The 23,115-nt window shown below is 43.2% G+C and overlaps 2 long non-coding RNA genes across 3 annotated transcripts; one reads left to right on the top strand and one right to left on the bottom strand.

The window, feature by feature from the left end:
- Window positions 1-142: 142 nt before the first annotated feature.
- LOC116557535 lies at window positions 143-10,274 on the bottom strand. Of its 2 annotated transcripts, XR_004271559.1 has the most exons (5): window positions 10,006-10,274; window positions 6,505-6,636; window positions 2,815-2,981; window positions 1,807-1,908; window positions 143-272 (listed from the first exon to the last, which is right to left on the bottom strand). It is a non-coding gene; the product is annotated as an uncharacterized LOC116557535 (long non-coding RNA). The 2 variants fall into 2 exon arrangements; XR_004271558.1 differs by lacking the exon at window positions 2,815-2,981.
- On the top strand, window positions 271-18,670 carry LOC116557536. The gene is made up of 3 exons (XR_004271560.1): window positions 271-954; window positions 13,678-13,756; window positions 18,438-18,670. It is a non-coding gene; the product is annotated as an uncharacterized LOC116557536 (long non-coding RNA).
- Window positions 18,671-23,115: the final 4,445 nt, after the last annotated feature.

Below are 23,115 nucleotides of genomic sequence, written 5' to 3' on the forward strand. Positions count from 1 at the left end.
TCTTTTCACATAATCCCACATTTCTTGGAGGCTTCGTTCATTTCTTTTCAATCTCTGATATCCTTTCTTCAACCTGATCAATTCAGTACTGAAACTTGTGTATGCTTCGTAAAGTTTTCATGCTGTTGGGCCTGAGCCAGCATCCTGTACCAGCAGCGACGGGTAAAACCCAGCCCAGATAACAGCATCTCTGCTCTGTGAAGCTCACTTCCCAGGACCAGGATGTAAGAAAACGCAAGAAGGGAAGGGCATAGCCTCTTGGTTCCCAAGCACTGTAAGAAGAGGTGATATTCAAAATAGATAATCAGTTTGAGGTCATCAGAGGCCCAGGTACCCCTGCAGTGCCAGGAATTAATTAACCCTTTATTTTCCAGATCACAGAAAGCTCCCAAGAGTTCATTGTGAAAAGCACCTGGGGCACTGGCTGTTTCCATAGTAATAAAGTATTTCAATATATGAACAACTAGGGAACCAAGTTCTGCCAACAACCAGGTAAGCTTCAAAGTGGGCCCTTCCCCAGTTGAGTCTTCATATGAGACCCAAGCCCTGGCAGATGGCTTGGCTGCAGACTTAAGGAAGGATCCTGATAAAAAGCACCAAGGGACAGGACAGCTGGGTAACTGCCCCATTCTCAGGAAGAATCCACCCAGCATCAACAATAATCACCAGAACATCAACAATGACAAAGGCAGCCAACATCTGTCAAGGGCACTGTGCTGTGTTGTAACAGATCATATATCTTTCCTAGGTCACAATACCTCAGTGACAATGATGACTACAGCCCCCACTCTGCACTGGCTACTTCATTCTTTGGTGCAGGAGAGAAAGCAGCACAATTTAAGGCATCAAAGGACTGACCACAGAAGAGGTGGGAGAGGACCCAGGATGGAAGATACAAAAAGGATGAATATGCAGCTGACAGCATGGTCAGAGAGACTGTGGGAACATGCTCAGGTAACACGAATAAAAGCACAACTCAAAAATGTAGCATCGCACAGAAACAGCCACAGGGAGACATACACATGCCTAGAAGGGAAGCAGGGGCTGCAGATTATTCCTGCTCGCAGGGAGCCAATCTGCGCCAGGGATTTTCAGTCTTGGTTGCAAGTACATCAAAGGGGGCTTTAATAAATGAGCAGGTGGCAGTCAGGGATGGTGGCTCCTGCCTGTAATCCTAGCACTTTTGAGGCCAAGGCTGGCAGATCACTTAGGGCCAGGAGTTCAAGACCAGCCTAGCCAACATGGCAGGTTAAGGTGTTTGTGCCAGGATGGAAACCAGTGCCTTCTGCTTCCTGCATTAAGAAAGCCTTGTAAGAAAAAAGTGAGCTGAGCTGAATGGCAAGCTTGGTACAATAGCTGATCTCCATTATGGTGCTGCCTCCTCATATTATCACCAACTGGTCACAAAGTGTGGATTGTCAGTGTCCCACGGACCACGTGTCAAGTGTGGTTAGCCCACAGCTATGGAATGGTATAAACACACTCTAAAATTTAGTTATTTTGGGCTGGGTATGGTGGCTCACACCAGTAATCCCAGCACCTTGGAAGTCCAAGGTAGGTGGATCACTTGAGGCCAGGGACTCCAGACTGGTCTGGCCAACCTGGGAAAACCCTGTCTTTGCACAAAAAAAAAAAAAAACCTGGGCATGATGATGCTATTCAGGAGGCCGAGACATGAGAATCCTTTGAACCTGGGATGCAAAGGTTGCAATGAGCCAAAATTGAGCCACTGCGCTCTAGCCTGGGCAACAGAGCAAGACCTGGTCTCAAAAAAAAAAAAAATTGAACTTTTTAAAGTGTACTTACTTTATTTTCTTTCCCCATTAGAATGTCAGCTCCAGGTAGGCTGCTGTATCTTCAGTACATAAAACAATGCACAGCAGGTACTGAACAAATACTTCTCATCCACTGTAGGGAAAAAAATAAAAATATAATCAAATCATACAGAAAGATATAAAAAGTATATTGTCTTCTCTTCCATCAGTTTCTCTCCTCCAAAGTGACAGTTTTGTGCATGCTTTTAGAAGAAAATGTATAAGCATATAGTTTTTAAAAAACATTTTGACAGATTTAAATAAGATCATACTGTACATCATCTGGGTTCATTATGATCTGCTTTTTTTTTTAAGTTTTGGTTTTGAAATAGGGTCATGCTCTGTCCCCCAGGCTGGAGTACACTAGTGTAATCATAGCTCACTACAGCCTCCAACTCCTGGGCTCAAGAAATCCTCCTGCTTTAGCTTCCCAAGTAGCTGGGACTGCAGGTACACCACTGCCATGCCTGGCTTGCTTCATTTGTGTTCATGATGCATGCTTGTCTGGCATGTGGATGTGCTCTGCTGGCATTACCTTTCTCCCATTCATTGCAAAAACAGGTTGTTCCCTGTTTTTTACTATCATAATCCATGCTACACTGAGTGTTCTGGTGCCTGTCCTGGGGTACAGTGACAGGTCTATCCATGCCTAGCTGGCTTTGAAAAGTTTAAAGACAACAGTGCAGGCCAGGCACAGTGGCTCACACCTGTAATCCCAGCACTTTGGGAGGCAGAGGAGCAGGTGGATCACTGGAGGTCAGGAGTTCGAAATGAGCCTGACCAAAATGATGAAACCCTGTCTCTTCTGAAAACACAAAATTAGCCAGGTGTGGCTCACGTCTGTAATCGCAGCTACTCAGGAGGCTGAGGCAGGACAATCACTAGAATCCAGGAGGCGGAGGTTGCAGTGAGCTGCGATCACGCCATTGCACTCCAGCCTGGGCAACAAGAGCAAAACTCCATCTCAAAAAAAAAAAAAAAAAAAAAAAGTGAAACTTACCATTTTGCAAAGCTGGCCCCACATCAGGAGACCATATAGAGATGGACTATGGAAAGATTGAGATGGACTCTCTGTCTCCCATGCTGGAGTGCCCTGGTGTGATACTGGCTCACTGCATCCTCCGCCTCCTGGGTTCAAGTGATTCTTCCACCTTAGCCTTTGAGTAGCTGGGATTACAGGCGTGCAACATACCTGGCTAATGTAAAAAATATTTTTAGTAGAGATGATGTTTTACCATATTGGCCAGGCCGGTCTCAAACTCCTGACCTCAGGTGATCTACTTGCCTCGGCCTCCCAAAGTGCTGGGATTACAGGTGTGAGCCACTGTTAGCTAACAGCTTGTTACTATAAAATGCAGCTTTCTGGGTCCCACTCAGATTTTCAGTTTACTAGATCTGGACCTGAGTATCTGCATTCCTAACATGTCCCCAGGTACTGCTGCTGCTGGTTCAGGTCGACATGTAGAGACACACTGGAGTTGATCCTCACTACTCAAAGGGTGGTCCTTGGACCAGCAGCCATGGCATCACCTGGTGCTTATTAACTGCAGAATTTTAGGCCTCTGCCCAGATCCACTGAAACAGAATCTGAATTGTAACTAGTTCTCTAGGTGGTGTGTATGCCCATTAAAGTTCAAGAGACACTGGAAGAAAGGAGGAGTAAAGAAACTTTTTCTGGAAACTTTCAGCATTCCGGGCCATATGGTGTTTGTCACAAATACTTGTCTCTTCCCGCATAGTGGAAAAGCAGCCTTAGATAATATGGAAATTGATGGGTGTTGACTGTGTTCCTGTAAATATGGATTTAGAAACACTAAAATTTAAATTTTAACGCATTTTCATCTGTCATGTAATATTGTTTTGATTTTTTTTTTTCACCGTTAAAAATACAAAATCTGACTGGGTGCTGTGACTCATGCCTGTAATCTCAGCACTACTCACAAAAGGTAGGCGAGTTGCTTCAGTCTAGGAGTTTGATACCAGCCTGGCCAACATGGTAAAACTTGGTCTGTATTAAAAACAAAATTTGCTAGGTGTAGTGGTGCATACCTGTGATCACAGCTACTCAGGAGGCTGAGGCAGGAGGATCACTTGAACCCAAAAGGGGGAAGTTGTAGTGAGCTAAGATCATGCCACTGCACTCCTGACTGGGCAAAAGAGGGAGACGCTGTGAACCACAAAAAAATTATCCAGGCAAGGTGGACCATGATGGTCATCCCAGCTTCTTGGGAGGCTGAGGCACCAGAATTGTTTTAACCTGGGAGGTGAAGGTCACGTTGAGCCAAGGTCATACCACTGCACTCCAGCCTGAGCAACAGAGCAAGACTCTGTCTCAAAAAAATTAAAAAATGAAATCCATGCTGAGCTCATGAGCCGTATGTGGACCTCAGTCCAGTTTTGGCCAGCCCCTGGCTTAGAGGAATGTTCTTCTGAAAGGCAGGTCACCTGCCACATTCTACTGCCAGCTCACAGCGTGACCCCGAAGCCAGTTAGCTGACCTCCCTGGCTCTAGATTTTGTCATATGGAAAATGAAGGGGTTAGCTCTCAAGCATGTCAAATACTGGGCCCTTCCCTTCCTTCTCATGCACACAGCAGACACCCACAGTCACTCATGGCATTCTTTCCCACTGAGTTACGTTCAAGCAGCCCCCCAGGTGACTGCTGCCAGCGGACTGGAGTTGAGCAAGAAATTGCATCTCATTGCTCTTCTGTGACTCCATGTTCCCTAAGATCACTTCTAGCTCCAGTGCCCCTGCATTCTGCCTTGTACATCACATTCTTCTTATACCTTAGTCCCTTGACTTTACCAGGGTGCACTGACAAACTTTCTCTTCAAAAATTATTTTTTATATTTTTAGTAGATATGGGGTTTCTCCATGCTGGTCAATAGACGAATTCTCACTCTGTCTCCCAGGCTGGAGTGCAGTGGCATGATCTCCGTTCACTGCAGCCTCTGCCATAGACCCAGCTACTCATGAGGCTGAAGTGGGAGGATCACTCCAGTCTAGGCAATGGAGGCTGCAGTGAGCTGAGATGGCATCACTGCACTATAGCCAGGACAAAAGCCTGTGTCAAAATAATGGAGGCTCCCAGTGAGGCATGAAGGAACTGAAGGAACTTCATGGACAGGCCTTGAGGTTCCCACCCAGGTCTTCCTGCCTTCACTCTCATGCCTGATATCTACCTTTCCCAGGGCAACCTAGGTTGATATAAACCAGAGCTCAGCTGTGTATGGTGGATCGCACCTGTGTATAGTGGATCGCACTTCATCTCAAAAAAAAAAAAAAAAAAAAAGTCTCTGTAAGGTCAACGGATCTGTGGAGAATCCAATGCACCAGGCTGGCTCTGTCACAGCTTACCATAGTAAGCTTATCCCAGAACAGGCAACAGAATCAAAAACAGCCACCCTACTGCCCCCATGGCCACAATCTACTGCCCCCACATCACTTGCAATTTGACGTTCCAGCTCGTCTGGGCTCAGGATGCGTCTTACATCCTTATTTAACTGGCAGTTGTTTTCTTTCTTTTTTTTTGAGACAGAGTCTCACTCTGTCACCACGTGCCAGGCTGGAGTACAGTGGCACGACCTCAGCTCACTGCAACCTCTGCCTCCCGGGTTCAAGCAATTCTCCTGCCTCAGCCTCCCAAGTAGCTGGAACTACAGGCATGCACCACCATGCCCAGCTAATTTTTTTTGTATTTTTAGTAGAGATGGGGTTTCACCACGATGGTCTCGATCTCTTGTCCTTATGATCCACCCGCCTCAGACTCCCAAAGTACTAGGATTACAGGCGTGAGGCACCACACCCAGCCAGTTGTTTTTCTTTCTTACTGTTACACACAATCATAACGTATCGTGCTGACTATGTCTCAGGCTTGAAGAGTTAGGGTAGATGCAGTGGAGGCCCTGACCTGATTCCCAAAAGAATGACAGAGGTGGCACAGTGGGGCACACCTTACATAGGAGGTAGAGTCTAAAATCCAATACAGCCCAAATTACACGCAAATGGGGCTTCTTTGGCTAAATAAAAGTACATGGTCAGCTGGGTGTGTTGGACAGAAATACTTCAAAACAGCAAGAACATGCAGGATGCCAGATGCTCAGAAAGAGAAAAAGTGAGACTGACTCAAGGAGGGACAGTCACGTGCCATGGCAAACAGCATCAACTGCCTGCTTGGGCAGCGTTTTTCTCTCCTCTTTTCTCAAGATGGAGTCTCACTCTGTCTCCCAGGCTGAAGTGCAGTGGTGCAACTTTGGCTCACTTCAACTTCCGCCTCCTAGGGTCAAGCGATTCTTCTGCCTCAGCCTCCTAAGTAGCTGCGATTACAGGCACTTGCCACCACACCCAGTTAACTTTTGTATTTTCAGTAGAGATGGGGTTTCACCATGTTGGCCAGGCTAGTCTCAAACTCCTGACCTTGTGATCCACCTGCCTTGGCCTCCCAAAATGCTGAGATTACAGACGTGAGGCACCATGCCCAGCTTCTCTCTTCTTTTCTACTCAGTTGCCTTAATGACTTGTGAGATTTTACCCCATTTAGCAGAAAAACAAACTGACGCCCGGAGGAGAAGCGAGAACCACAAAGCTAGTAACAAGCAGCACTGCCAGGGCCGCAGCCTGGATTCAGGCCACAGGGCAGGAAGAAGGGAACCAGGGCATCCTAGAGGACAAGGAAACTCACACTTACTTCCTAGACTTGGTGCATTTCTTCTTCCAGTTCTTTACCAAAGCAGGCATGACTTATTCCGATGTGTCCTCCTTGTTTAAGGACCAGAGGCCACTGCTCTCCAGGGGTTGGTGGCTGCCCAGGATGATCAACCTGAGGCCAAGACACAAGGGGGTTAGGCAATGAGAGTCAATTAGAGGAGGGGGAAGACGGGGCTCACACACACATGCCAATGCTGCACCCCTCCCCAGCACAACTGCCTGCTGCAAACGAAGGCAGCCACACAGCTGGGGATGTCTGTATGTGGATACACATTTGCACATATTACAAGGTTATTACAGCTCATTCTGTTGGGTCACAAAGAAAAAATGGCTTTCTTTTGGGGGGTGCAGAGACAAGTTTCAGGGAAAAAATATGATTTTGGAGGAAAATATCAAGATGGCTCTAATTCACTCTTTATTTTTTATCATTCATTTACTTTTTTTTTTTTTTTTTTGGCTTTTTTGAGATGAAGTCTCGTTATGTCACCCAGGTTGGAGTGCAGTAGCGTGTTCTTGGCTCACTGCAACCTCTGCCTCCCAGGTTCGAGCAATTCTCCTGCCTCAGCCTCCCAAGTCTGGGACTACAGACACACACTACCACACCTGGCTAATTTTTTGTATTTTAGTAGAGACACGGTTTCACCATGGTGCCCAGACTGGTCTCAAACTCCTGAGCTCAGGCAATCTGTCACCCTCGGGTTCCCAAAATGCTGGGATTACAGGGCCTCTTTCCTTTATTTATTTGGTTACAGGGTCTCGCTGTGCCACCCAGGATGGAGTGCAATGGCACGATCACGGCTCCCTGCAGCCTCCAGCTCTGGCCTAGAGTGATCCTCCCACCTCAGCCTCCTGAGTAGCTGGGACTTCAGGTGTGAGCCATTATGAGTGGCTAAATATTTTTTATTTTTTATTTCTATAGAGACAGAGTCACCCTATGTTGCCCAAGCTGATCTTGAGCTCCTGGGCTCAAGCAATCCTCCCACCTTGGCCTCATTAAGTGCTGGGATTATAGGCACGAGCCATGATGCCCCACCAACTTTTTAAAATTTTACATTAAAAAACACTAATATGGGCCAGGACCAGTAGCTCATGCCTATAATCCTAGCATTTCAGGAGGCTCATGTGGGAGAGCTTCATGAACTTGGAGTTCAAGACCACCCTGGGCAACACTGGGTGACCATCTCTACAAAAAGGAAAAATAAAAAATATTACCCAGTCATAATGTCGCACAACTAGTCCCAGCTACTCAAGAGGCTGAGGTGGGAGGACTGCTCGAGGCCAGAAGGTGGAGGCTGCAGGGAGCTGTGATCGTGTCACTGCACTCAAGCCTGGGCAACAGAGCCAGACCCCCCCAAAAAAAAACAGGTTGAGGGGGCGTAAAAAAAAAAGACTGACACAACAAAGCATTAGCAATCAAGAAACCTGTGTGATAAGCTTATTGAGTTTTATTATATTATTCTACGTGATTCTACGCCACTGCATACAGTGGCGCAATCTCGGTTCATTGTAACCTCTGCCTCCTGGGATCAAGCGGTTCTCCTGCCTCAACCTCCCAAGTAGCTGGGATTACAGGCACCTACCACCATGCCTGGCTAATGTTTGTATTTTTAGTGGAGACAGCATTTTACTACGTGGGCCAGGCTGGTCTCAAACTCCTGACCTCAGGTGATCCACCCACCTTGGCCTCCCAAATTTCTAACATTAAAGGTGTGAGGCTGGGCGCGGTGGCTCACGCCTGTAATCCCAGCACTTTGGGAGGCCGAGGCGGGTGGATCACGAGGTCAAGAGATCAAGACCATCCTGGTCAACATGGTGAAACCCCGTCTCTACTAAAAATACAAAAAATTAGCTGGGCATGGTGGCGCGTACCTGTAGTCCCAGCTACTCGGGAGGCTGAGGCAGGAGAATAGCTTAAACTGAGGAGGCAGAGGCTGCAGATCACACCACTGCACTCCAGTCTGGACAACAGAGCAAGACTGTCTCAAAAAAAAAAAAAAAAAAAAAGTTAAGATGTAGGCTCTACATATCTTTACCCCCAAAAAACTAGGGGTATCCCCTTACAATCCAGCACATGCTCTTATATAACTGGAAAACCATTTTCCAAAACAAAAATGAATGTTATTAGCATGCATCTGGTGTCCTGCAGTCATATACAAATTACATCAACTATCCCAGTGATGCTCCTTAATAGTAATTTGAAGAAGTTATTTAAAACATCTAATCTTTTAAAAAGATGTTTGTAAAAAGTTCATCAAGAGAAGAATGAGACCATGCATGGCGGCTCATTCCTACAATCCCAGCACTCTGTGAGGCTGAGGCAGAAGAATCATTAAGCTCAGGAGTTAGAGACCAGCCTGGGCAACATGGTAAAACCCCATCTTTGCAAAAAATACAAAAATCTGTTGGGCATGGTAGAGTATGCCTACTATAGTCCCAGCTACTCAGGAGGCTGAGGCAGGACCATCACCTGAACCCAGTAGATCAAGACTACAGTGAACAATGATTGTGCCACAGCACTCCAGCCTCAGCAACGGAGTGAAAGCCTGTCTAAAAAAAAAAAAAAAAAAAAAAAAAAGATAATGCATATTAGGGTGAAAGAAAGATTCTTCAAATAATCCCCAATAAGATGTTGACAATGGGCAGAAAAAGATGTGCAAAAAAAAAAAACCAAAAAACCACAAGGTGGCTGAGCATGGTGGCTCACACCTGTAATCCCAGCACTTTGGGAGGCCAATGTGGGTGGATCACCTGAGGTCAGGAGTTCAAGGCCAGCCTGGCCAACATGGCAAAATCCTGTCTCTGCTAAAAAATACAAGTTAGCCAGGCATGATGGCACCCCTGTAATCCTAGCTACCTGGGAGACTGAATCGGGAGAATCGCTTGAACCCAGGAGGCAGAGGTTGTAGTGAGCTGAGATTGTGCCACTGCACTTCAGCCTGGGAGACAGAGGGAGACTCCATCTCAAAAAGAAAAGACCAGAAGGACGCATACTAAAATGGTGACAGTGGTTGCCTCTGGGTGTTTCCTTACTACAGATCTGCACATGTGTTTTTTAAACCCACATTGCCTATGGTGAGACAGTATTTTTCTAAGAAGTGGGGCATGGGAGGGGAACAATGTCAATAATAACTATACCTAATATTTAAAAAACCCAAATCTGTGAGGTCGAACTTAATGTCTAGGCAAAAAATAAAAATAAAAACCCAAATCTGAAGCTAAAGCAAGAAGCAGTCCAGTGTATGGCTGTCCCAGGCCAAGCCTCCTGCAGATATTTAAGCTGTTCATGGCTCATGCGTATATCACATTCAAGGTGATGGATTTGAGGGACAGGGCTGGTGTCTCTTAGACTACAGGGCCAGCACAGGCAGATTCAAGACAACTATGCAGAAGAATGAAGGAGAGAGAAGTCAAGCGGGGAGCTCAGCATGTTCATTCATTCATTCCCCACCACCTCCCTGAGGTCTCCAGTACCCAGCCTTACCCTGTGATCCACCAGAAGGTGATCCTGGACAGGAAGGAGGTGCTGGACTCTGGGCAAGGATTCTAGTGGAAAGAAAGAACAGGTTAGGGAGGAAGAGGGAAAGGAATGATTCAATTTTTCATCCAGGCCAGAGCTTGGCAAGGATTAGTCAGCTGCCCATTTTTCCTTCAAGGGGACCAGTGTTGGCCTGGCGGGGTGGCTCATTCCTGTAATCCCAGCACTTTGGGAGGCCGAGGCGGGCAGATCATGAAGTCAGGAGACTGAGTCCATCCTGGCCAACCCAGTGAAGCCCCATCTCTACTAGAATATAAAAACTAGCTGGGTATGGTGGCGTGCATCTGTAGTCCCAGCTACTTGGGAGCCTGAGGCAGGAGAATTGCTTGAACCTGGGAGGCAGAGGTTGCAGTGAGCTGAGATCGCACCACTGCACTACAGCCTGGCACCTGGAGACAGAGCAAGACTCTGTCTCAAAAAAAAAGAAAAAAAAAAAGAGGACCAGTGTCTGCTCCATAACATTCTGCACCCCAAAAGGATTCTCTCCTAAGCCCCAGGAGAAAGAAACTCACAACAGCTCCTCTCATTTCACTCAATAGAGTGTCTACCAGGCACAACCACAATACAACATGCTACCACCGTGCCTTATCTTCTATCCCCGCAGCAATTCTAGGAGCTGGTGTTACCATCATCCCCATTTCACTTATTCATTCAACAAATACTTTCTGAGCACCTACTATGTGCTAGGCACTCTACAAGGTACTACAGGGTTACCTTAGATCCCCACGACAACCTCATAAGTTGGTATTACTATTGTCCCCATTTTCCTCATTTAGGCATTGGGTATTTATTGACCGCCTACTATGAGCTACACATGCTACCAGGAAAGTATATACTTGCATTATTTTATATCTTCATGGAATTCTATAAACATGATATTACTATTATCTCCACTTCATTCATCCAACAAATATTTCCTGAGCACCATGCCTGTGCCAAGCACCCTGCATACAAATCTAAACAAACAGAAATGAGCCCTGCCTGTATGGAGCTTGTGGTCTACTGTAGTAATCATCAGAAATACCTGCCAAGATTCTCTACTATTAATAGCTAGCTCTGTTCTAAGAGCTTTACACAAATTACCCTATTTAATCTTCATCCCGACTTCACAATGTAAGTGAAAGTATTAGATCATCCCTGTTTTGAAGTTAAAAGAAACTGGGGACCAGAGATGAAATGATTTGTTCAAGGTCCCACACACCTAAAACTGGTGCAGACAGGACGTGAGCCCCAAAGAGTCAGGCTCCAGAGAGAGACATGCATCAAATGATCACACGAACAAACGCAAAACTGACTTCTGGGCCTTGATATGTGTCCTAAAGGTAGAGAAATATTACCAATGAGACAAAGTCAGCAAGGGGCTGATCTGGTGTACCAAGGTCAAAGAAGCGTCCCCAAGGAAGACAGTCAAGCTGGCGCCTGAAGGTTGAGTAAAGGAGAACTAAGTAATGAGGAAAGGCAAGGCATTCCCAGCAGACAGCAGCATGTGCAAAGGCCGGGTGGTAGAAGGAGGCATGGCACACTCCAGGAACCAAGACGGGGCCTGAGCAGTCTACACTGAAGGCTGTGCACAGTCTACACTACAGGCCATGTATTTTGGTATTCATTCTAAGGGCAAGGGAAAGTACTGAGAGACTCTAAGCAAGCTATCAAAAAACATTTCTCAGAGGCACGAAGATGAGCCCCAACTCAACATACAGGCAAGGAAAGGGACCGACACAGAGTCCTGGGATGACAGATCAAGCCTGGCTTTCAACTCAGATGAATTCAAGTCAAAATTCTGAAACACAAGCTTTAAGCAGAAGAGGGAAGAAAGGTCACCATGGGGCAATGACAGCTTTAGTCAAGGACTCCACTCAAACTTCCAGCCTTGTGCAGAGATAAGGCATTTACAGAGCCCGATAAGGCAGCATACTCTCAAGTGGTTTTCCATCCAAGGCTGGGCATGCTTTTTAAAAATATCCTGGCGGGCTGTGGTGGTTCATGCCTGTAATCTCAGCACTTTGGGAGGCCCAGGTGAGCGGATCGCTTGAGGTCAGGAATTGGAGACCAGCCTGGCCAGGATGGCAAAATGCCATTTCTACTAAAAATACAAAAATTAGCTGAGAGTGGTGGCTCACCGCTGTAGTCCCAGTTACCCAGGAGGCTGAGGCAGAAGAATCACTTGAACCCAGGAGGCAGAGGTTGCAGTGAGCTGAGATCCCACCACTGCACTCCAACCTGGGGACCCTGTCTGTATCTGGACCCTATCCCCACCAGGGATTCTGATTAAGCTGGTTTGGGATGCAACTGGGACAATGAAACTTTGTTTTTGTTTTAAACATCCACATTCTCCTTGGAAAAGTGGCTGGGCAGGAAATATGCAAGAGAAGCCAAGAACAAGAACATCCTGTCACACTGGGCAACAAGGAAACTAAGCATAAACAGGATTGTTAGAAGGCCCAAGAGCCAAGCAGAAGTGGCACCACAGTCTACAAAAGGGACAATGTGAGCTTTGACGAGGAGAGTAAGTGCAACGAGCTGAAACATACCATGTATGTTTGGTTTGTTTTTGAGATGAAATCTTGCTCTGTCTCCAAGGCTGGAGTGAAGTGGTGTGATCTTGGCTAACTGCAACCTCTGTCTCCTGTGTTCAAGTGATCCTCCTGCATTGGCCTCCCAAGTAGCTGGGATTACAAGCATGAGCCAAGACACTGGGTTAACTTTTGTATATTTAATAGAGATGGGGTTTCACCCTGTTGGTAACCAAGCTGGTCTTGAACTCCTGATCTCAAGGGATCCACCCGCCTCAGCCTCCTAATGTGCTTGGATTACAGAAATGAGCCACCGTGCCTGGCCAAAAACCTCCATTTTTACTTAAGATTTTAATGATTGGCCGGGCGCAGTGGCTCACGCCTATAATCCCAGCACTTTGGGAGGCCGAGGCGGGTGGATCACGAGGTCAAGGGATCGAGACCAACCTGGTCAACAAGGTGAAACCTCGTCTCTACTAAAAATACAAAAATTAGCTGGGCATGATGGTGCATGCCTGTAATCCCAGCTCCTCGGGAGGCTGAGGCAGGAGAATTGCTTGAACCCAGGAGGTGAAGGTTGCAGTGAGCCGAGATCATGCCATTACACTCCAGTCTGGGCAACAACAGCGAAACTCTGTCTCAAAAAAAAAAAAAAAAATTTTAATGATTAATTTCACATTATAAAGTGAAAAGTAACAAGTCTCTAGCAGTCTTATCCCGAAAACTGGGGCCGATTATAAAGCACTATTTTACTCAGTCCCATTTTCCTTCAAATCACCTATCTTGATTAAATACAAGAGTTTCATTTTCTACCCCTGTATAGGGGCAGTAAACACTACTAGGAAAAAAACCCATAATTAGCACCAGTACAAATTCAAGGTTTCCAACCTGAGCATAAGCATTGCTCTGTGATTTTTTTTTAACCAATCCCAGGTTAAAATCTCCTATTACCCCAAAATGAAATCTCAAATGTCCTTCATTCTGCATAAAACGCATGCTGGCCCCTCCATGGAAAACATCAACCTTGAATTATGGGTCTCTACACTTTACCTTCACACCACTGATTTCTGTTGCATTAACTATGCTTATTGCCATGTATGTCTAGCATTAGACTGGACTCCTAGGGAACAGGAACTCACATTCATTTCTCAGTCCTGAGGGCAAAACACCAAAATGTAATTAAGGTAAGAAATAACTCCAGTTATTTCAAGTTCTGAATTTGTGGTCTTATCAAAAATGGCAGTGTGTATTCAAGCTTTGCTTATTTTTCTGATCCCGTTCTCTATTTTTGGGGGGTCTTACAAAACAGGCCAGGAAGTCAAAAATGTCTAGAGATTACTCACACATGGTAATCTTTGCAAATAAAACTCGTAGACCTAACTTATACTAATAAAAATTTCATGATACTTTTTGTTTTTTTGAGACAGGGTCTTGCTCTGTCACCCAGGCTGAAGTACAATTACAGCTCACTGCAACCTCATCCTCCTAAGCTCAAGCAATCCTCCCACCTCAGCCTCCCGAGTGTTGGGGCTACAGGCACAAGCCACCATGTGTGGCTAATTTTTTGTAGAGATGGGGTTTCACCGTGTTGCCCAGGCTGGTCTCAAACTTCTGGGCTCACAGGATCTGCCTCACAAAGTGCTGGGATGAAAGGCGTGAGCCACTGTGTCCAGCACCAATACCAGATTTTAATTGTGTGTTGAGGTGGCTGGATTGAAGAAGAAATGTGTACTCCATTTTCTTTTATTTCCCAGTCCTAAGGGGTTTTAAACACACTAATATTAAAGTTTAAATGCCCTAGAGCAGAAAAAAAGATTTAAAAACTTGACAGTCTTACAGTGATTTCAGAGATGAAAAGATTTTCAGAGATAAAAAGCATGATTTGCCAAATTTAAAACAGCAATAGAAGCAATAAGCAGCAGATAAAATATAACCAAACAAAAGTTAGTAACATAAAAAAATCAGCAAATGATTTATCCTACTACTCGAATCAAAAAGACAAAATAGATTAACAAGATGAAAGAAAAAAAATGTCAGAAATATGCAGATCAACCTTACTAATACTGTGTATAGAAAGAAAACTGTTTTTTTGACAAATTTATTGAGCATCGAGCAATAAATTACTGAAGAAAACTAGGCTTATGAAGAAAGGGAGTAGGAAGGGAAGGAAAGGAAAAAAATAAATGTATACATTTTATGTTTTAGCAAAATTTAAGGCAAAGAGATTCTGATAGAATTTCAAAGGTTTCAGAGATAAAGTATCCCTCAAGCATGGTGATGATTTGGTGTCTCGGGTAATCAAATTTTTAAAAACATCTGGATGGCCATGTTTTTAAAAGAATACCACACATGGACAAGGACATGGTTAAACTGGCACTCCCACACATTTGAAGTGGGAACAGAAATTGTTTTAATTTTCTAGATGTAAATTTGACAATTCCACTTCATGTATAGCTTAAGAACCTTACTAAGGTTTCTGCTAGGCATGGTAGCTCACGCCTGCAATCCCAGCACTTTGAGAAGCTGAGGAAGGTGGATCACTTGAGGTAAGGTAGATCACTTGAGGTCAGGAGTTCAAGACCAGCCTGGCTAACATGGTGAAACTTCACCTGCACTAAAAATGCAAAAATTAGGTGGGTGTGGTGGTGCATACCTGAAATCCTAGCTACTTGGGAGGCTGAGGCAGAATTGTTGAACCCAGGAGGCAGAGGTTTCAGTGAGCAGGGATTGTGCCACCACACTCCAGCCTGGGCAACAAAGCAATACTCTGTCAAATAAATAAATAAATAGAACCTAGGCAACAAAGTGATATTGTCAAATAAATAAATGAATAATAAATAAATAAAGCCTCAGTAAAGTTTCTTATACCGTTCCCATCCCCTTCCATTCTTTGTGCTGTTGTCATGCCTTTTACTCCATTATAAAACTGATAATGCATTATTATTTTTGCTTTAAACAACTATCTTTCTAAAGCTACTATTTCTTTAATTCATGATGTTGCGCAACCATCACCACTAATTACAGAACATTTCCATCACATAAAAGGGAAATCCTGTATTGTTAGCAGTCACCTTCAATACAACAATCTTTTAAAGAGATTAAAAAAGAAAAAAAAATTGTCTTAATTTTACTTCTATACTTACCATTTCTAGTACTTCTCAACCCTTTGTCATTTGCCTTCTACCTGAACAACTTCAACATTTCTTGTGGAGGCCTGCCAGCAACAAGTTCCAATAGGGCTTTTTTTTTTTTTTTTTTTTAAAGATGGGGTTTCACCATGATGGCCAGGCTGGTCTTGAACTCCTGACCTCAGGTGAGCCTCCCAAAGTGCTAGGATTACAGGCGTGAGCCACTGCGTCCAGCCTTTTTTTTTTTTTTTGAGACACAGTCTCACTCTGTCACCCAAGCTAAAGTGTAATGCGGCTCAATCACAGCTCGCTGCAACCTCTGCTTCCTGGGTTAAAGCGATCCTCACACCTCAGTCTCCCAAGGAGCTGGGACCACAGGTGCACCACCATGCCTGGCTGATTTTTGCATTCTTTGTAGAGATGGGGTTTTGCCATGCCACCCAGGCTGGTCTCAAACTCCTGGACTCAAGCAATCCTCCTGCCTCAGCCTCCCAAACTGCTGAGATTGGAGGTGTTGGCCACTGTACCCAGCCCCAGTAGGCTTTTTTAAAAAAAAAAAAGATGTCTCTCCAGGCCAGGCACAGTGGCCCACACCTGTAATCCCAGCACTTTGGTTGGGAGCCCGAGGCAGGCAGATCACGAGGTCAGGAGTTTGATACCAGCCTGGCCAACATAGTGAAACCTCATGTCTACTAAAAATACAAAAATATTAACCAGATGTGGTGGCATGCACCTGTAATCTCACCTACTTGGTATGCTGAGGCAGGAGAATCAATTGAACCTAGGAGGCGGAGGTTGCAGTGAGCCGAGATCACACCACTGCACTCTAGCCTGAGCAAGGATGACTCTGTCTCAGACAAAAAAAAAAAAAAAAAATTAAAGAGGTCTCTCCATTGCATTTTGTTAAATTTTTGATGAGAAGTCTGCTGTCATTCTTATCTCTGTTACTCTGTACACGATGTGTATTCTTTCTCTGACTGCTTTCAAGATTTTCTCTATTATTAGTTGCCAAGAATGTGATAATGATGTGCCTTGGTGTGGTTACCTTTATAATTATTCTCCTTGGGATTCTTAAATATGTAGGCTTATAGTTTTCATCAAATTTGGAAATTTCCTGGTCATTATTTTTTACAATCTTTTTTCTGTTCTCCCCTTTCCCTCTTTTCTAGGGCTCCAATTACATACATGTCAGACTGTTTTTGTCTCTAACAATTGTGCTTGTTATAGTCATTGATGCTCTATCAATTTTTCCATTTCTCTTTCTGTTCTCATTTTGGACAGTTTCTATTGCTGTCTTGAAGTTCACTGATGCGCAGTGCCTCAACTACTGTTAATGCCATCGTTGTACCTTAAAATTTATTTCCAACTCTAAATGTTCTGTTTGGGTCTTTTAAAAATATACCGTCTACTTCTCTTCCCATTATGTTAACCATTTCCTCTATTTTTTTTTTTTGAACCAAGAACATATTTGTAATTGCTGTTTTCATGTCTTTGTAAATTTCATCATCTCTGTCATTTCTGGATCTAGCTGATTTTTCTCCTGATTGTGTCATATTTTCCTGGTTTTCTGCATGCCTGGTCATTTTACTGAATGCTTAACATTGTGAGTTTCGTGTTTTAGATTTTGTGTATTTCCTTAAATAGCACTGAACTTTGTTCTCACACACAGGTAAGATTCTTTAAATCGACTGGATCTTCCAAGACTTGCTTTTTCTTTGTTAGAGTAGGTCCAAAGTACCCTTTAACTTAGGGCTAATTTAGCCTCATTAAAAAAGGTCATGCCCTTTTGATGCCCTTGTGTATACTCTGGCTAATGGCAACACAGACTATTCCTAGCTCTGTGTGAGTTCCAGGAATCATTTGGCCTGCTGCTTTTCAGTAGGGTTCTTTCTCTGGTCTCAGGTGCTCTCCTCTCATGCATGTGTAAATCAGGACTCAACCTGACTTCAGGGAAATCCTCCACCTGCCTCTGGAGTTTTGTGTACAACTCCCATGTCTCTGGTACTCTGCCCCACAAATTATGACAATCTTCCCTCCCTGCCAATCCCCATCTTGTCCTCTCAATTCAGTAAGACACAAGGCTTTAATTTTGGTTCCCCATCCCTGCTCTGCACCCTGAAAACTACCTCCAGATAATAAACTGGAACAACCCTTGAACTCAGCAGGTTTGTTTCCCACCTTTCAGTGACCACAGTCTTCTGTTGCCTATTACCCAATGGATTACAAATTGCTATTTCATATATTGTCCAGTTTTCTAGTTACTTAAAATAGCAAGGTAAATTTATTCCTTGTTATTCCATCACTGCTGGACAGAATATATATTCAAGTAACAGTTTCTCAATTTTGTATCTTATTGTTGTTTCGAGACAAGTTCTCCCTCTCGCCCAAGCTGGAGTGCAGTGGTTCATAACTCACTGTAGCCTCAAACTCCTGGGCTCCAGGCATCCTTCCACCTAGGCCTTCCAAAGCACTGGGATTAAAAGGATGTGCATGCCACTACACCCTCAGTTTAGTATCTCAAGTCTTAGTCTTCATCAAGCTCTACCTCTTTAAAACACCAAAGAATATTTCTCTTCCTTTTTTCTTGGAATTTGCTCTACTCTTCTTAGTTTGACACTGAACTCTTAATTCTTCTACCTCTTTATGATTTCTGATTCTTGAATCCTCAAAGTTTTAGGAAGATTAGGAATGTTTCCAAAATCCTATTCTTGCCACTTTTTCTTCTACATCTCTATAGGACTTCACCCTGTGAAATTTCAACAAGTTCCACAAATTCATTCAGGACCTCTTTTGGGGCCCTTAACAGAAGTAGCTATGTGACTGGCCTTGGACTTCTTCATTCACAGAAGGAGAAAAAAGGTGAATACAAAATACAATTTCTACATTTTAAAATGTCTGTGTGTGCGCGCGCGTGCGTGTGTGTGTGTGTGTGTGTGTGTGTGTGTGTGTGTGTGTATTGAGCAGAGTCTTGCTCTGTCATCCAGGCAGTTCAGTGGCACAATCTTGGCTCACTGCAACTTCTGCCTCAGGGGTTCAAGTGATTCTCATGTCTCAGCCTCCTGAGTAGCTGAGACTACAGACACATGCCAACAAGCCCAGCTCTAATTTTTCTATTTTTAATACAGATGGGGTTTCACTATTGTCCAGGCTGGTCTCGAACTCCTGGCCTTAAGTGATCCACCAGCCTCAGCCTCCCAAAATGCTGAGATTACAGGCATGAGCCACCATGTTGGCTATAAAAATATTTTCATACACATACAGCCAGAGGAAAAAAGAAGTTAATCCACTTAAAGTGTTAAGAATGATGATCTGTTTTATGGGTAACATTGTCTTATTTTTCTGTATTTTCAATACATACATGTGTGTGCATTCACACACACACACACACACCTATTTTTTAAGTCCCCATTTCTAGCTCATAACTCCAGCTGTTTTTGTAGGCCAGAACCTCTCATACCACTATTTTCAAAAGCAAGTCACGTATCTTCCACCTACACCTTGTCTCCCTCTGTGTCAGTTAATGATACCCAGTCCTCCTCTAAGATTCACAGTCATTGCAACTCGTTCTTCTGTTCCCACATCTAGTCAAAAATCCTACTGGAAACCATGAATTTCAATCCATGAGAAACAATATTATTGCAGAGGGCTCCAGAATAATGATCTCAAAGGAGCACTAAAAAGCTAGAATGGACCCTCCCACCCCCACCCCCCCGCTTTTTCCAGGTCAGAGATGTGAGGAAAATCTGCAAGGAAGAAGCCATACCCTTGGCATAGAAGCAGCCTGTTCCTGGGGAAAAGAGGTAGATTTGGAAGTGCAGTCCAAAGTTGGACAGTAAGCCAAGGGAGGAAACTGTTGAGCTGAGACAAGAGGCTGGGGACTTGAGCCTGCATTTGGGGGGTACCCATACAGGACAAAAGGAGAAACATGTCATAAACCCAGCTTCAAATGGTGCTTTGGCATAAAGTTGTTTTCCTGCCCAAACTGGCATTTAGTATTGGTTGAAATGAAAGAGACACACCAGCCATCAACTTTTTACCATGTAATTAACCAGCTCTGAATAATGTCATGTATTTTTACTTTAATGCTCTTTTCAAAATGGCTAATAAATGAACAATGTACAGAATTCAGAAGTCACAAAATAGTATCAACCTTGAGAACATTGTGCTCATTTAAACAAACAAGTTACAAAATGACAAACAGTATATGATTCCACTTGCATGAGCTATCTAGAGTAGTCCAATTTATAGACTCAGAGTAGAATTGTGATTGCCGAGGGCAGAAGGAAGTATTAAATACTAGTTTAATGGCCATGAAAAAGAGACTGGTTGTACAATATGAATATATTTAACACTACTGAACTGTACCCTTAAAAATGTTTAAGGTAGTAAGTTTTGGTAAATGCATTTTATCACAATTAAAATTTTTTTAAAAATTAAGTCACGGCCGGGCGCGGTGGCTCAAGCCTGTAATCCCACCACTTTGGGAGGCCGAGGCGGGTGGATCACGAGGTCAAGAGATCGAGACCATCCTGGTCAACATGGTGAAACCCCGTCTCTACTAAAAATACAAAAAATCAGCTGGGCATGGTAGTGCGTGCCTATAGTCCCAGCTACTCAGGAGGCTGAGGCAGGAGAATTGCCTGAACCCAGGAGGTGGAGGTTGCGGTGAGCCAAGATCGCGCCATTGCACTCCAGCCTGGGTAACAAGAGCGAAACTCCATCTCAAAAAAAAAAAAAAAAAAAAATTAAGCCACAAATTAGTATAGAAAGTATCACATAATTGTGCCTTCTGGCCACTCACTTCCACTCCTCAGAGACAGCCAGTGTTAGGACAGTCTTTCCAAATATATTCTATCTATATATGCTTGCAAATATATGCCTTTTGAGATAAAACACACCCATACACAAATAGCAGCATACTACATGTACTGTTCATGCACTTTGATCTTTTCATTTACTATACCTTAGGGACTTTACTACATTACTTCATATCAAGCTGCCTTACTCCTTTAAAGAGCTGCTACTGATTCACTATATGATGATATCAATTATTTTACTAGTTCCCTACTTATGAGTAATTAGGTTTTGTATGAACTTTTGTGCTTACAAACACAGCAATGAATTCCGTTGTGCTATTTTTAACCTCCACATATTCAAGAGTGTGTGTAAATATGTTATATGCCTAGGATAAAACTGCTAAAACAAAAGTCATGTGCATTCTTTATGTGTGACTACATGTATGCAAGCTATTTTTATTTACATAAAGTATAGCATACATTCAGAACAGTACATAATTCTTAAGTTCATAGCTCAATGAATTTTCTCAATCCCACCTAACACAGACAAAAAACAAAAAATAAAGACTATAAGCCTCCAAAAGCCCTTCATGTCTCCATCCAGTGAGCTCACCAAGAGTAATACTACCCTGACTTCTAACACAACAATTTTGTCTGTTTTTGAACATGTATTTATGTGTTTGGCTCTTTCACCTAACATTATGTTTGTGAGTCACTCACGTTGTGTGAATTGTAATTCATTCACTCTTGCTCTGTAGTATCCCATTATGTAAATACATCACAACTTATCTAAACTTATCTATACTACACAAGGTATGTTCATTCTTAAATTTTAAAAAATATTATTCAATTGCTCTCCATAGAATTTGAAATCTTACCATTAATATACGGAAGTTTTTTTTTTTATTTTCCTACACCTTAGCCAACAGTAATCAAAGTTCTTAATCTTGGCTAATTGGATATTTTTTAAAATGCTTTCAGTATAGTTTCAATTTGCTTTTCTCTTATAATGACTGAAACTGAGGAACATTTCATACATTTATGTATGAAAGCCACTTGTCTTTCCTTTGAACTGTCTCTAATGTCCCCACGTATCTACTGAGCTGTTGGCCTTTTCTATCAGCAAGCGATCCTGCTTTGTAAAGGAAATTAGCCCTTTGACCATGCTGTATGGCAACTACTTTTTCCCAGCTTATCACTGGAGTCCCAGTTTTGTTTATAATAGAGTTTTTGCCATGTCTAAGTTGTCTTTTTTTTTTTTTTTTTTTTTTTTTTCCTTAAGATGAGAAGTCTTGCTCTGTCACCCAGGCTGGAGTGGAGTACAATGCAGTGGTGTGATCTTGGTGGCTCACATCTGTAATCCTAGCACTTTGGGAGGCCAAGGCGGGTGTATCACTTGAGGTCAGGAGTTCAAAACAAGCCTGGCTGACATGGTGAAACCCCTGTCTCTACTAAAAAATAAAAAAATTAGCCAGGCATGGTGATGGATGCCTGTAATCCCAGCTGCTCTGGAGGCTGAGGCAGGAGAATCACTTGAACCTGGGAGGTAGAGGTTGCAGTGAGCCGAGATCACACCACTGTACTCTAGCCTGGGCGAGGAGGAGACTCCATATCAAAAGAAAGAAAGAAAAAAAAGTGAGAGAGCAAGCTAGTTCTCTTTTTTCCCAAATAGCTACTCAGTTCATCCAATACTATTTACTAAAGAATTCACTATTTTCATCTTATACCACTGTTGACCACACAAAACATTCTGATAAATGAGGCTACTTCAGTGCTCTCAACTCTCCGCCCGTGATCTGATGCTCAAATTGGTTTGGCTTCAACATACACTTTAATATTTGACAGCACTAATACCCCCTTTATGAATAGAGTTTCATAATTTTTGTTCTTTCATATAAACTTAAGAATCAAGTTTTGAAAAGCCTATTGAGATATTAATTGGGATTACTTTAAATTCACAAATTATATGTGTGTGTATATACATGCATATATTTTTTACTATGTGTATATATATATTTCACCCCTCCCCCCCTCAGACATGGCATCTCACTATATTGCCCAGGCTGGTCTCCAACTCCTGGCCTCAAGTAATCCTCCCACCACAGCCTCCCAAAGTGCTGGGTTATAGGCGAGAGCCACTGTGCCTGGCCTATTTCACTAAATTTAAGACATTTTAAATGTAAGATGCACAGTTATTTTATGCCAATTGAAAGAGCTTCTTTAAACACTTCTGTATTCATATCACATTTGATGTGCTTATAATGAAAAGAAAGTTATGTAAAACAAATTGGTTAAGATGCTCCTAAACTAACTTCACAATTACCACATGGCCAGAAGTATCTGGAAGATATCACCAGTTTTAAGGCATACCTTAACTTTAGAAATCATGAAAGGTTAAAAAAAAAAAAAAAGATGTCTTTCTAACAATATAAAATACTGCAACTTTGAGGGGATACTTACATCTTATCAATGTGAGCGCTATCCTATTCAAGAACAAAATATGTTTTAGCATTTATTCAATTATTTTATGAACTTCAGTAAAGTTCTATAATATTTTTCAGAAATATCTTTCATTTTCTTGTTAATTCTTGTTGATTATTAAGTTTATCTTACTTTTTT

Source organism: Sapajus apella, unplaced genomic scaffold, assembly GCF_009761245.1.
Source record: "Sapajus apella isolate SASKATOON/1434 unplaced genomic scaffold, GSC_monkey_1.0 scaffold19, whole genome shotgun sequence".
Lineage (NCBI taxonomy): Eukaryota > Metazoa > Chordata > Mammalia > Primates > Cebidae > Sapajus > Sapajus apella.